The sequence below is a fragment of the Mirounga angustirostris genome, unplaced genomic scaffold, assembly GCF_029215605.1.
Source record: "Mirounga angustirostris isolate CCGP_5_RB_7025 unplaced genomic scaffold, mMirAng1.0.hap1 SCAF_6, whole genome shotgun sequence".
Lineage (NCBI taxonomy): Eukaryota > Metazoa > Chordata > Mammalia > Carnivora > Phocidae > Mirounga > Mirounga angustirostris.
This window is the reverse complement of record NW_026991714.1, coordinates 97,503,663-97,518,858: the sequence shown is the minus strand read 5'-3', so window position 1 is coordinate 97,518,858 and position 15,196 is coordinate 97,503,663. Positions and strand designations below refer to the sequence as shown.

The following is a 15,196-nucleotide window of genomic DNA, read 5'->3' as shown; positions in this document are numbered from 1 at the left end:
CTTTTCCCATTATTTGGTTATTGTTGATAATGCTGCTATAAACATTGGGGTGCATGTATCCCTTCGAATCTGTATTTTTGTATTCTTTGGCTAAGTACCTAATAGTGCAATTGCTGGATCATAGGGTGATTCTATTTTTAACTTTTTGAGGAACTTCCATAATGTTTTCCACAGTGGCTGCACCAGTTTGCATTACCACCAACAGTGCAGGAGTGTTCCCCTTTCTCTGCATTCTTGCCCACACCTGTTGTTTCTTGAGTTGTTGATTTTAGTCATTCCAACAGGTGTGAAGGGATAGCTCATTATAGTTTTGATTTGTATTCCCTGATGATGAGTGATGTTGAGCATCTTTTCATGTGTCTGTTGGCCATCTGCATGTCTTCTTTGGAAAAATGTCTATTCATGTCTTCTGTCCATTTTTTAATTGGATTATTTGTTTTTTGGGTGTTCAGTTTGATAAGTTCTTTATAGATTTTGGATACTCTTTATCAGATATGTCATTTGCAAATATCTTCTTTCATTCTGTAGGTTTCCTTTTAGTTTTTTTGATTGTTTCCTTCATTGTGCAGAAGGTTTTTAACTTGATGAAGTCCCAATAGTTCATTTTTGATTTTGTGCCCTTGCCTCTGGAGACATGTCTCGTAAGAAGTTGCTGTGGCCAAGGGCAAAGAACACTGCCTGTGGCTGTGTTCTCCGCTAGGATTTTGATGGACTCCTGTCTCACATTTAGGTCTTTCATCCATTTTGAGTCTATTTTTGTGTATGCTGTAAGAAAATGGTCCAGTTTCATTCTTCTGGATATGGCTGTCCAATTTTCCCAACACCATTTGTTGAAGAGACTGTCTTTTTTCCATTAGGTATTCTTTCCTGCTTTGTCAAAGATTAGTTGACCATAGAGTTGAGCTACCATATGATCCAGCAATTGTACTACTGGGTATTTACCCCAAAGATACAAATGTAGGGATCCGAAGGGGTAAGTGCACCCCGATGTTTATAACAGCAATGTCCACAATAGCCAAACTATGGAAAGAGCCAAGATGTCAAACGACAGATGAATGGATAAAGAAGAAGTGGTATAGGGGTGCCTGGGTGGCTCAGTCGTTAAGCGTCTGCCTTCAACTCAGGTCATGATCCCAGGGTCCTGGGATCGAGCCCAGCTTTGGGCTCCCTGCTTGGCGGAAAGCCTGCTTCTCCCTCTCCCACTCCCCCTGCTTGTTTTCCCTCTCTCGCTGTGTCTCTCTCTGTCAAATAAATAAATAAAATCTTAAAAAAAAAAAAGAAGTGGTATAGATATACAATGGAATATTATGCAGCCATCAAAAGGAATGAAATTTTGCCATTTGCAATGATGTGGATGGAACTGGAGGGTATTATGCTGAGCGAAATAAGTCAATGAGAGAAAGACATGTATCATATGACCTCACTGATATGAGGAATTCTTAATCTCAGGAAACAAACTGAGGGTTACTGGAGTGGTGGGGTGGGGGAGGGATGGGGTGGCTGGGTGATAGACACTGGGGAGGGTATGTGCTATGGTGAGTGCTGTGAATTGTGTAAGATTGTTGAATCACAGACCTGTACCTCTGAAACAAATAATCCATTATATGTTAAAAAAAAAAAAGAAGAAGAAGAAGATAGCAGGAAGGGAAGAATGAAGGGGGGAAAATCAGAGGGGGAGATGAACCATGAGAGACGATGGACTCTGAGAAACAAACTGAGAGTTCTAGAGGGGAGGTGGGTGGGGGGGTGGGTTAGCCTGGTGATGGGTATTAAAGAGGGCACGTACTGCATAGAGCACTGGGTGTTATACGCAAACAATGAATCATGGAACACTACATCAAAAACTAATGATGTAATGTATGGTGATTAACATAACAATAAAAAAGAAATGAGTTTCTGCTTACATTAAAAAAAAATAAAAAAAATAAAGTTGGTGATAAATATTGAAGCAAAGAAATGTATTTAATTTTGCTTAACCCAGAGTTTCCCCAATTTTTTAACCTTAGGACTCTTTTATAATATGTTAATCCTGGAACTTTCTCAGCCATACTTTGGGAAATAGTGGTTTAGAATATTTCTTTTTCTTTTTTTTAAGTAGGCTCCAAGCTCATTGTGGAGTCCAGTGTGAGGCCTGAACCCACGACCCTGAGATCAAGACCTGAGTTGAGATCAGGAGTCGGATGCTTAACTGACTAAGCCACTCTGGAGCCCCATGGAATATTTCTGTATTTCTAATAATATTTATGGTTATATTAAATTTCTACTTGGATTAAAAAATTATAGAGGAGAAACGTCAGGGCCCTTATAGTCTAATATCCTATGGATGTAGATTAGACTCCTTCCTACAATACAATGTGCAATACACAAGTGTCTAACGGTAATAACAGTCTCAATTCTGTGAGACAGTGAACCTGACTTTGGACAGTTCTAATTGTTAGAGACGTTTTTCTCAAACTGAGCTTAAAGCTGCCTTCCTGCTATTTCCATTCACTGCTTCTAGTTTTGCTTTCTTGAGCAACATAGAACCAAGGTAGTAGGAAAAGGCATTTTTCAAATAAGTGATGATTATTCTTAGGACTTATTTATGATTTGTCTCTTTTACCTATGCTAAAAATTTCTTGACCCTTGAGCCCTTATATGACAGTTTCAGACTATTCTGAATACTTCAAAATTTCCATATCTTGTATGAGTTTCAGTTTCCTGCTGAGGTTTTTCCAGCTTTGATATTGAAGTACTTGAACATGGTAAGCATGTTTAAAATTTGAAAAGTTTAGTGTCTGGACTTGCTAGTTTTTTTCCTCAGAGTATCTTGTGTTCTAATGTGAGTGGCTATCTTTGTGTGCTAAACATTACCTTTTCTGGAACTCATCTCAAGAAATTCCTTCCTGTTTTGTTAGCTCTTAGATGTTTTTAAGATAAAGTATTTTATATTTCATCAATCTTAGTTTTCTTCAGCAGGAGGATTAGACTGAATTACTGATTTGTCAATATAAGAAATAGAAGTCCCTAAAATCATCTCAGTAAATCCTTTTCTGTTCATATTCTAGATTATAGGTAATTCCCATAAAATATTGAAATCAAAATATCTTGAAATAAAAAAATCTCTGATGTGACATTCTATAATATACTGAATTACCTCTTTGATTTAATATCTAACATTATCTTACCTTATTTTGATAGCCTTGTCATGCTGTTTGTTCATACTGATTTTGTGAGCAGTTAAAATCTCCAAATCTCTGAACTCAACCTACTCAATTCAGGTCTTCCTCTGATACTAGTTTTATCTTTTTATATGTAAAGGTAGATGTTAGATTTCTATTCATTGAATTTAATTCTGTTAATTCTGGTTTTTGTTATAGTCCATTCAGATCTTTTTGACTTTTGATTTTGTCTTTACCTCCTAACCTGGTATCATTTTCAGATTTTTAAAAAACAGATTATTTATGAAAAATTTAGTAGCATGGAAAACAGTGATAGATCTTCCTTTCAAATAACATCAGACATTAACACATTTTGAATAAAGTTGTTAAAATGAGCTTCAAACTCGCTTTATTAGGCTACTGTATAAACCATGTTTCTTTATTTTATCATTAAGCACTTTCTTAAAGGTCTTGCTGAAATCAAGATGTAGATTTATCAGGCTAGTAACCCCAGCTATAAAGGAAATGAGGTTAGATTGGCACAACTTACTTTTAATAACCCCATACGAGTTCCAAGTGTGACCATTCCTTGCTTGCTTTCATTCCTTTTCTTTTTATGTTTTTTTACGTTCATTTTTAAATTACTCATAATCCACTTACTTATGGCTGTAAATCACTTGTCTGCTGGGATCTCCTTGCCCTTAAGATACAGATATAATTGGCTTGAACCCTAATTCTATGTCCTATCAACTATAATGTTCTCCCCAAGATTTCTGCAAATTCTCTGGGGTTCATATTCTCAGGGTCATCTCTGGTTCCAAGCTTTTACTTCCACTGAAATCCTTTAGTTTACGAATGGTCTTCCTATCTCTATTTTATAGTATCTTAATCTATAATTGGAAATTGACCTTTCCCCCTTGATTTTGACATACACACACACACACTCCAGTACTCCCAGACAAGGCATATTTATGTATATGGCAAACCTTATAGAAATTTGGGAAGGTAGAAGGGAGGGGTTTCTATGTATAACACTATATTCTAAGTGGCTCTAATTTGTATATTAGATATCTTCAAAATTCTTTAGCAACTTTATCTCATTATTCTTTCACCTCCTTTTCCCCATCTACTCTCTTTATTTCTCTCTCACACCCTAAAATTCCTGTTCATTTGAATGCAGTTTCTATCTGCTAATTTTTGTCCTCATATATCACTTTCTTCCTTTTTTTTAAAAAGATTTTAAATTTATTTATTTGGGAGAGAGAGAGAGTGAGAGCACGAGTGGGGTGAGAAGCAGAGGGAGAAGCAGACTCCCCGCTGAGTAGGGAGTACAATGCAGGGCTCCATCCTGGGACTCTGGGATCATGACCTGAGCTGAAGGTAGATGCTTAACCGACTGAGCCACCCAGGTGCCCCTCTCTATATCACTTTCTACCTTAAATTACTCCTTAAGGTATTTTGCTAGTATGGATAATTTTTTCCCTAAGAAGAATTCTGTAGTCAGCTATCTCTCTTCTCTCTCACATACATATACACATATATCCTACTACATAATAATGTATTATAGATGTTTTTTAGGGGGAGAGCATCAACTTTGCAGGTATAGATTTCTTCTTCTGGACACACACTCTTCTTTCAAAAGCAGTGGGCCATATTTTTATTTCTTGCTCTTGTTTGAAATATAATGGAAAAAGGCGTGCCTCTTCTCTTTTCCAATTCTATCTTACTATTTCATGCAATCTTCTGCTCACTTTGGGCTCCCCCCAACACTCTTACACAATTCCTTGCTACATTTTTAAATTTATTTTTTGTTACATAATACCAAGGAAATTCTCTGCTATCCCAATGTCTTCTTTTGTGGCCTTACTCTTTTCTTCCTTACAATGATTTTTTTCCTCAATTATAGAATTTTTCATCCTTATTGTGGTATATTTCCCTTTAGATGTCAGGGCAATGAAATATTACTCAACTCTTGATGGATAGTCTGTAGCTATACATTTCCGGACTTCCTTATGCTTTCTTATCTTTATTAAATTATCTTCTTTCCACTGAGACTGCCTCCAAAAATGCAATTATGATCATCATGATCAAGCATATATGAGGACATAGACTGAGATCACCAACTAGTGCAAACATGGTTCACTGAGTAATTCTCGATAGAAAAATAGTGTCAACCAACACAGAATTGATATATAATTAAGTACCTCAAAAATTCCTGATTTGGCAGGTTTTTTTTTTTTTTTGAAGATTTCATTTATTTATTTAATTGAGAGAGAGAGAGAGAGACAGCTTGAGAAGGAACACAAGCAGGGGGAGTGGGACAGGGAGAAGCAGGCTTCTGGCCAAGCAGGGAGCCCGATACAGGGCTCGATCCCAGGACCCTGGGATCATGACCTGAGCTGAAGGCAGTTGCTTAACCAACTGAGCCACCCAGGCACCCCTGATTTGGTAGTTTTAAAGTCATCTAGTTCCTTAAGGGAATACATGTTTTCTTCTCTGGGAAATAGGTCCAAATCAAAGGTAAGAGAGTACAGAGAAAAAAATGATGAACTTTCAATATTAAATTAATTATAGGAATTTGGAAAGGCAGTTTGGCTTTATTACCACTATTCATAATTTTCCCTGGAAATTGAAAATTTCTTTTTTGGTATTGGTTATGTTTTTTGTTTTTTTTTTTTTTAAAGATTTTATTTATTTATTTGACAGAGAGAGACACAGTGAGAGAGGGAACACAAGCAGGGGGAGTGGGAGAGGGAGAAGCAGGCTCCTTGCTCAGCAGAGAGCCTGCTTCTCCCCTGCCTGCCGTTCTCCCTGCTTGTGCTTGCTCTGTCTCTCTCTCTCTCTGGTTCTGTGTCAAATAAATAAATAAAATCTTAAAAAAAAAAAAAAGATTAAATGATATAATATGTACACTACCTGGCAAGAACTGGTGTTCTCTTTTATTTTCTTCCCTTTTCCTGTCCTACCTTTTGCCACCATGGTACTTTGCTCTTTTGACTCGTACAGTGCAATATTGCCCTTATTCCTAAAAAATGAAGGGAAATAAATTTGACTCCCGAGTTGAACTAAGTTTTCCAACTTTTTCCATTTGTCATACTAGAGTTTTTTTTAATGGAAATGTGGGTACCTTTGGATTAGGAAATAGACCAATGTCATTATAAGAAATGGGTCTAGTTTGTAATAACTTCTTATGTGAACTACATCTTTAATATTTTCTACATGGATTGCTATAAAGCATTACTACACTGAACAAATGATTCTGAATATGAAGAATATTCATAATGTTGACAGAAAAATCACACATTACCATAGCGGTAGCTGAGATTTTTGAAGCCTCCCTCTATTATTAAAAGGCAGGTATACCAGCAAAAAGACTTTCTAAAACTTCTTCTTATTAATAATATCAGCAGTTTATAAGGAGAGAAATTACAGTATTATTAAGAGCTATTAGAAGCCAAGTACATTCTGCAAAAGATCCTAGGCAAAATATATACAGAGATATTAAGGTTTAAAGAAAAATGAAGTCATGAGACTGGTATTGAAGATGGAATGGAGGAAGTATAAAATGGAGACAAATAAGATACAAATCACTGGATTTGTGCTGAATTTTATATTGAAAACTTTAGGGACAAAGGAAATTTAAACCATGTAAAAATTTAACTTTAAAAAGAACCAGCATCATTCCAGGTAGCTCCAATTTGATTAGTTAATTAATCCATTCAGCAAATGGTTGGTTTTTGTGCACTACTCTGTGCCGATCACTACTGTGTGCTAGGGATTCAAATTTAGAAAAGTAATACCACAGTCCTTTTCTCCTAGAATTTAAGACATAAATTAATGTAAGTTACTATGATAGAAGTTGGTGTAAGGTATTATGGAGGCATGATGGCAGTTCTATCAAGGGAAAGTGTTTTGAGTGAAGAATGCATGGCCAAGTTTGGAGAGTTAACTAGATAAAGAAAGTGGTGGAGGGAACATTTTAACTGCAGGAACAGTACATGCTCAAAGACCTGTAACCCTTCTGAGGGCTGAGATGAAGAATCACTATGTTGTATACCTCAAACAAATGTAATATTGTGTGTCACCTATACTCAGAAGAGACAGAGAGAGAGAGAGAGAGATGAAAAGACAAGCCACAGACTGGAAGACCATATAGGCAAACCATTTATATAATGATTGGCCTATACCCAGAATTTACTAAGAATTCTCAAAACTCAATAAAATAACAAACAAAATGTTTAAAAATGAAAAAAAATTGAAGGTGGAGAGGTAGGCCTAGACCTACTTGTGAAAGGCCTGTGTGCTATGTTAAAAAGTTAAACTATAGTCTGAAAGCTAAGGAGGAACCAGTAAATAATTTTAAGCATGGATATGATATAAGCAGATTTGCATATTAGGACCATTACACTGGCAGCAGTGAACAAGGGGGCCAGAGTGGAGGCAGAGAGGCTAGTGATTAGGTTGATGCTGTCATCTGGTTGTGAAGTGATTGGGTGGGATAGAAAATGAATGAGAGAGATGAAGGAAGAACAATCTACAATTAAAAAGTGATTGGAGGGCGCCTGGGTGGCTCAGTCGTTAAGCGTCTGCCTTCGGCTCAGGTCATGATCCCAGGGTCCTGGGATCGAGTCCCACATCGGGTTCCCTCCTCAGCGGGAAGCCTGCTCTCCCTCTCCCACTCCCGGGGCTTGTGTTCCTGCTCTCGCTATCTCTGTCTCTGTCAAATAAATAAATAAAATTAAAAAAAAAAGTGATTGGAATCTTTTCAGATGGAAAGGGAAGCATCAAGTGGCCTTTCAGGAATCTGGTTGGACACTGAAGACCTTGGTTTTCAGTTTTATATAGAGGAGAAGCTATTGATAGGTTTTTAGACATATTGGACTTGAGGCACATATGAGAGATAATAGATACTGAAAGATATGTTTAGAGCTCATGAGAGCAAATAAGACAAGAGATAGATTTGGAAAGCCTCAAGAAATAAACATTAGGATTTAATTTGCATTTCTCTGATGATTAGTGATATTAGGCATCTCTTCATGTGTCTGTTGTGTATATCTTCTTTGGAAATATGTCTCTTCAGATTCTCTGCCCATTTAAATCAGATTATTATTTTTTTTTTTTGGTGTTGAGTTGTATAAGTTCTTTACATCTTTTGGATATTAACCCCTTTTCAGATATATTTTGCAAATATCTTTTCCCATTCAATAAGCTGCTTTTTTGTTTTGATTTTTTTTCACAGTGCAAAAGCTTTTTATTTTGGTATAGTCCCAGTAGTTTAATATTGCTTTTGTATCCCTTACTTGAGGAGACATATTATCTAGAAAAATGCTTCTAGGGCAGATGTCAAACAAAACCATAATAGGATATCACTTTACACCTTTCATAATGTCTAAAACCAGAACCACAGGAAATAACAAGTGTTGGTGAGGGTGTGGCGAAAATGAACTTGTGGACTGTTAGTGGAAATGCAAATTGGTGCAGCCACTGTGGAGAACAGGATGGAGGCTCTTCAAAAAATTAAAAATAGAATACTATATGATCCAGTAGTTCCACCACTGGGAATTTACCCAAAGAAAACAAAAGTACTAATTCAAAAAGATATATGCACCCCTATGTTTATTGCAGCACTATTTATAATGGCCAACATATGAAAGCAACCCAAGTGTCCATTGATAGATGAATGGATAAAGAAGATGTAGTGTGTGTATGTATGTGTGTACACATACTTGATAGAATATTACTCAGCCATAAAAAAAGAAAACTCTTGCCATTTGCAATGACATGATGGACCTAGAGGGTATAATGCTAAGTGAAGTGAGTCAGTCAGAGAAAGACAAATACCATATGATTTCACTCTATGCAGGATTTAAAAACAAAACAAATGAACAAGCAAGAGACAAAAAAATCAGACTTCAATACAGAGAACAAACTGTTCATTGCCAGAGGGGCATTGGGTGAGGGGATGGGTGAAATAGGGGAAGGAAATTAAGAGTGTACTTATCTTGATGAGCACTGAGAAATAAATAGAATTGCTGAATCATTGTATTATATATCTGAAACTAATATAACACTGTATATTAATTATACTTCAATAAAAAAGAAAAACATTAGAGGAATCAATAGGTTTGTATGACATCTCTTGGGGAATGGTTTATAGTGTCAACTCAAACCTTTGATCTCAAATCTTTGGGACCTTGTGATTCAGTTGAAAGCTCAACCGAATGAAGAATCATTAAGTTTGTATTCAGTTCTTGCCTCAGTAAGGAGATTTGGGACATCTCACTGGAGTCCCTGCCCCTGGCAGAGCACCATACAATCAGGAAGAAACCTTAGCTCCAGCTTTTTCAAGTGGAGGGAAGGGGTTGGTTCATGGTTCAGCACTCCAACTTTTCTGAGGGAGGCCCTCTGAGGACTGGCTTCCATCTTGCTAGTCTTGGAGCTCTGCTGGATCTAGCATAATCTAGGAGAGGGAGGTTTAGACAGGTAGATGCCACAGCCCATTTCACACTTCCATGGTTCAGCACACATCAAGCAGACCAGAACCATAACAGCCTTCTTCCCCCTAGGGAAGGAGAGAGTTGGTAGAGGCCAGGCCTGTTGTTGGGGGTCTTCTCCTGTATGAGGCCAGTCAATGAAGACTAGGAAAGGTGCCTACTTTGTGTAATATGCAGACACCAACACAGAGAATCAAGCAAAGTGAAGAATCAGGCATTGTTGTTCTAAACAAAGTAAGGTGAATCTCCAGAAACTAATCCTAATGAAACAGAGTTACATGATTTACCTGATAGAGAATTCAAAATAACAGTCATAAGGATGCTCACTGGGGTCAAGAAAACAATGCATGAACAAAGTGAGAATTTCAGTAGAGATAGAAAATATAAAAAGTACCAAACAGAAATCATGGAGCTAAAGAACACAATGACTGAATTGAAAATTTCACTAGAGAGGTTTAATAGCAGACTAGATAAGGCAAAAAAAAAGGATAAGAAAAAAAGGGTTCAGCAAACTTGAAGACCAGTCATTGGAAATAATTCAGTCAGAGGAGCAAAAGAAACAGAAATGAACAAGACAGTTTAAAGGATTTATGGGATACCATTAAACAGATTAATGTGTGCATTTATGGGAGTCCCAGAAGGAGAAGAGATAAAAAGGACCAGAATGTTTATTCAAAGAAAAAATGACTGAAAATACCCCAAATAGGTGGAAACACCCCTGAAAAAGAATCCAAAGAAATCTACATCAAGACTCATTATAATCAAATTGTCGAAAGTCAGAGACAAAGAGAGAGTGAAAAACAAGAGGAAAGTGACTTGTCACATGCAAGGGAACTCCTATAAGATCATTAGTGGATTTTTCAGCAGAAATCATGTAGGCCAGAAAAGAATGAGGTAATATGTTCAAAGTGCTGAGAGAAAAAAACCCTGCCAACCAAGAATAGTGTACCAGTATTTTCACTGCAGCATTATTTATAATAGCCAAGATACAGAACAACCTAAATGTCCATCAACCAATGAATGGACAAAGAAAGTTTGGTTTAAATATACAACTGGATATTATTCAGCCATTAAAAAAAAGGAAATTTTGTCATTTGTGACAACATGGATGGACTTCAAGGGCATTATGGTAAGTAAAAGAAGTCAGACAGAGAAAGACAAATACCATCTAATCTCACATGTGCAATCTAAAAAAGCAAAACAATAACTAAAAAACAGAAAAAACAAAAAGAAAAACCAAGCTCATAGATACAGAGAACAGAGTAGTGGTTGCCAGAGACAGGAGTAGGGGTGGAAGAAATGGGCGAAGGGAATCAAAAGGTACAGACTTCCAATTACAAAATAAATAAATCATGGAGATATAATGTACAGTATATTGTCTATAGTTAATAATACTGCATTGCATATTTGGAAGTTGCTAAGAGAGTAGATCTTAAAGTTCTCATCACACAAAAAAATTCTGTGACCATGTAAGGTGATAGATGTTAATAGGCTTATTGTGGTGATCATTTCACAAAATGTACAAATATTGAATCATTATGTTGCATACCTGAAACTAATACACTATTATATGTCAATTATACCTCAGTTAAAAAATTGACAAATCCATGGGGTGCCTGGCTGGCTCAGTCAGGAGAACATGTGACACTTGATCTCAGGTTATGAGTTCAAGTCCCATGTTGGGTGTAGAGATCACTTAAAAATAAAATCTTTAGAAATAATTGACAAATCCGTAGTTGGACTAAGAATAAAAGAGAGAAGACAAATAAAATCAGAAATGAAAGAGGGGACATTACTACTGATGCCATAAAAATAAAAAGGATCATAAGAGATTCCTATGAATAATTATAAACCAACAAATTAGATAACCTAGAAGAAATGTATAAATTCCTAGAATCATACACTAAATCATGAATAGGAACTCTAAAGAGACTAATAACTATATGGAAATTGAATCATTATCAAAACTGTCCTAAGAATTAGAAGCTCAGGACCAGATGGTTTCACTGTTGAACTCTATAAAACATTTATTTTTAAAAAATTTTTTTATTTACTTATTTTGAGAGAGAGTGAGCGAGAGAGCGAGAGAGAGCATAAGAGGGGGTTGGAGCAGAGGGAGAAGCAGACTTCTCACTGAGCAAGGAGCCCAATGTGGGGCTCTATCCCGGGACCCCAGGATCATGACCTGAGCTGAAGGCAGATGCTTAACCGACTGAGCCGCCCAGGTGCCCCTCTACAAAACATTTAAAGAAGAATTAATGACAGTTCTTCTCAAACTATTCCAAAATATTGAGGAGGAAGGAGCACTTTCAAACCCATTTTATGAGACCAGCAGAACTCTGATACCAAAGCCAGATATGGACACCATAAGAGAAACTTACAGGTGAATATCCCTGATGAATATAGATGCAAAATCCTCAATAAAATACTAACAAACTGAATTTAACAGTGTATTGAAAGGATTGTACATTATGACCAACTAGGTTTTACCTGGGGTGAAAGGATGATTGAACACGTGAAAATCAGTCAGTGTGATATACTACATTAACATATAAAGGATAATAATCACATGCCCATTTTAATGCAAAAAGGCAGTTAAAAAATTCAACATCCTTTCATGATGAAAATTCTCAACAAACTAGAAGTAGAAGGAAAGTACCTCAACATAATAAAGGCCGTATATGACAAGCACATAGCTAACATTGTACTTAACAGTGAGAAGTTGAAATCTTTTTCTCTAAGATCAGGAACACAAGGATGCCAACTTTCACCAACTATGTTGGTCTAGTCAACATAGTACTGGAAGTCCTAGCTAGAGCAGTTAGTTAAGAAAGGGAAATAAAAGGCATCCAAATTGTAGGGGAAGAAATAAAACTGTTCCTATTTGCAGATGACATGATATTATGTATAGAATACCTGATTCCGCCAAAAAAACTGTTAGAACTAGTGAATGAATTCAGTAAAATTGTAGGATACAAAACCAGCATACAAAAATCAGTTGCATTTTTTACATTTACAGTGAACTATCTGAAAAGGAAATTAGGAAAACAATCCCATTTACAGTGACACCAGAAGGAAAGAAATACTTGGGAATAAACTAAGAAGATGAAAGACTTATAATACTGAAAACTACAAAACATTGATGAAAGAAATTAAAGAAGATACAAATGGAAGGGCATCTGGTGTTCATGGATTGAAAGAATTAATATTGTTAAAATGTCTATAATACCCATCTACAGATTCAATGCAATTTCTGTTAAAATCCCAATGGAATTTTTAAAAAACAAATTAAAAAAATAATTCTACAATTCATGTGGAACCACACAAAACTATGTATAGCCAAATGAATTCCAAGAATGACAAAGCATTGCACTTCCTGATTTCAAAATATATTACAAACCTGCAGTATTCAAAACAGTATGGTCCTGGGATTAAAAATAGATTTATAGACCAATGGAACAAAATAGAGAACCCAGAAATAAATCCGTAATTACACCATCAAATAATTTTGACAAGGATGCCAAGAATGCACAATTGAGAAAGGATACTCCCTTCAACAAATGGTGCTGGGAAAACAGGATATCCACATGTAAATGAATGGAATTGGACTGTTATTTTATACCACATACAAAAATTAACTTAAAATGGAATAAAGAACTAAATGTAAGATGTAAAACTGTAAAATTCTTAGAAGAAAACATAGGGGAACACTTCATAATATTGGTCTTAGAAATGATTTCATGGATGACATCAAAAGGCAACAAAACCTAAAATAAACAAATGGGACTACAGCAAACTAAAAAGCTGTGGCATAGGAAAGGAAAAAATCAACATAGTGAAAAGGCAGTCTGTGGGGTAGGAGGAAATATTTGCAAACCATATATCCAATAAGGCGTTAATATCTAAAAAAATAAAAGGAACTCTACAACTCACTATAAAAAACTCTAAAAACCCTATTAAGAAATGGGCTAAGGACTTGAACATATATTTCTCCAAAGACTTACAAATGGCCAACAGGTATATGAGAAAATGCTCAATGTCAGTATCATCAGGGAAATGAAAATCAAAATCACAATGGGATATTACTTCATACCTGTCAGCAAAATTATTATAAAAAATAAAAAGGTAACAAGTGTTAGTGAAGATGTGGAGAAATTGGAACAATTGTACACTGTTAATGGGAATGCAAAATGGTGTAGCCACTGTGGAAAACAGTATGGAGGTTCCTCAAAAAATTAAACATACAAATACTTTATGATCCGGCAATCCATTTTCTAAGTATTTATCTAAAAGAATTGAGATCAGGATCTCAGAGATATTAACATTCCCATGTTCATTGCAGCACTCTTCACTATAGTCAAGATGTGGAAACAATCTAAATATTCATCAACAAATGAATGGATAAAGAAAATGTGGTATATGTACAATGAAATACTATTCAGTCTTAAAGAAGGAAATTCTATGATATGCAACATGGATGAAGACATTATGCTAAATAAAATAAGCCAGTAACAGGAAGACAAATACTGTATTCTCCCACTTGTATGAGGTACCTAAAACAGTTAAAATCGTAGATTCAAAGATTGGATTGGTGGTTGCTAGGGGATATGGGGTGAAAATGGGGAATTAGTAATCAATGGGCATAAAGTTTCAGTTAAGCAAGTTTTATTCAAACTAGAGTTCTCATGTAGAACATTATATCTAGGGGCGCCTGCGTGGCTCAGTTGGTTGGGCGACTGCCTTCGGCTCAGGTCCTGATCCCAGGGTCATGGGATAGAGTCCTGCATCGGGCTCCTGCTTAGCGGGGAGCCTGCTCCTCCCTCTGCTGTTCTCTCTCTCTGTCAAATAAATAAATAAAATCTTAAAAAAAAACCCATTATACCTATAGTCAACAATGATGTATACCTAAAAATTTTTAGGAGGGTTGATCTCATGTTGTGTTGTCACAATAAAATAAAATTTAAAAAAGATACAATAAATTTTGCAGCAATATTAAAGAAAAAAGTCTAAATTATCTATTTCTTACAGGAAATGCCTTGCACTGAGATGATGCTCAGTAAAGAGTTTCTTTTTATTGAGGTATAATTGAACATATAACATTATATTAGTTTCAGGTGTACAACATAATGATTCAGTATTTGTACATATTGTGAAATGATCACCACAAGTCTACTTAACATCTTGTCACCATACATAGTTACAATTTTTTTCTTATAACAGGAGTTTTTAAGTTCTTTTCTCTTAGCAACTTTGAAATATGCAGTGCAGTATTATTAGCTATAGTCACCGTGTTCTACATTACCTCTCCATGATTTATTTATTTTATACTTGGAAGTTTATACTTTTTGATCCCCATCACCCATTTCACCCCACCCCCCAACCCCTGCATCTGGAAACCACCAATCTGTTCTCTGTATCTATGAGCTCAGGTGTTTGTTAGTTTTAGGTGTCACATGTAAGTGATATCATATAGTATTTGTCTTTTTGTCTTTCAGTAAACAATTGTTGAATGACTATTTTTGTTCATTCATTGCTGAAAGTTGTAATGAGTTTAATGACAAT

General features: G+C 35.9%; 1 protein-coding gene across 1 annotated transcript in view; it reads left to right on the top strand.

The window, feature by feature from the left end:
- Positions 1-15,196, top strand: part of CTNNA3 (catenin alpha 3) — a 1,789,288-nt gene that overhangs the window by 151,632 nt on the left and 1,622,460 nt on the right. The gene's annotated exons all lie outside the window — the stretch shown is intronic.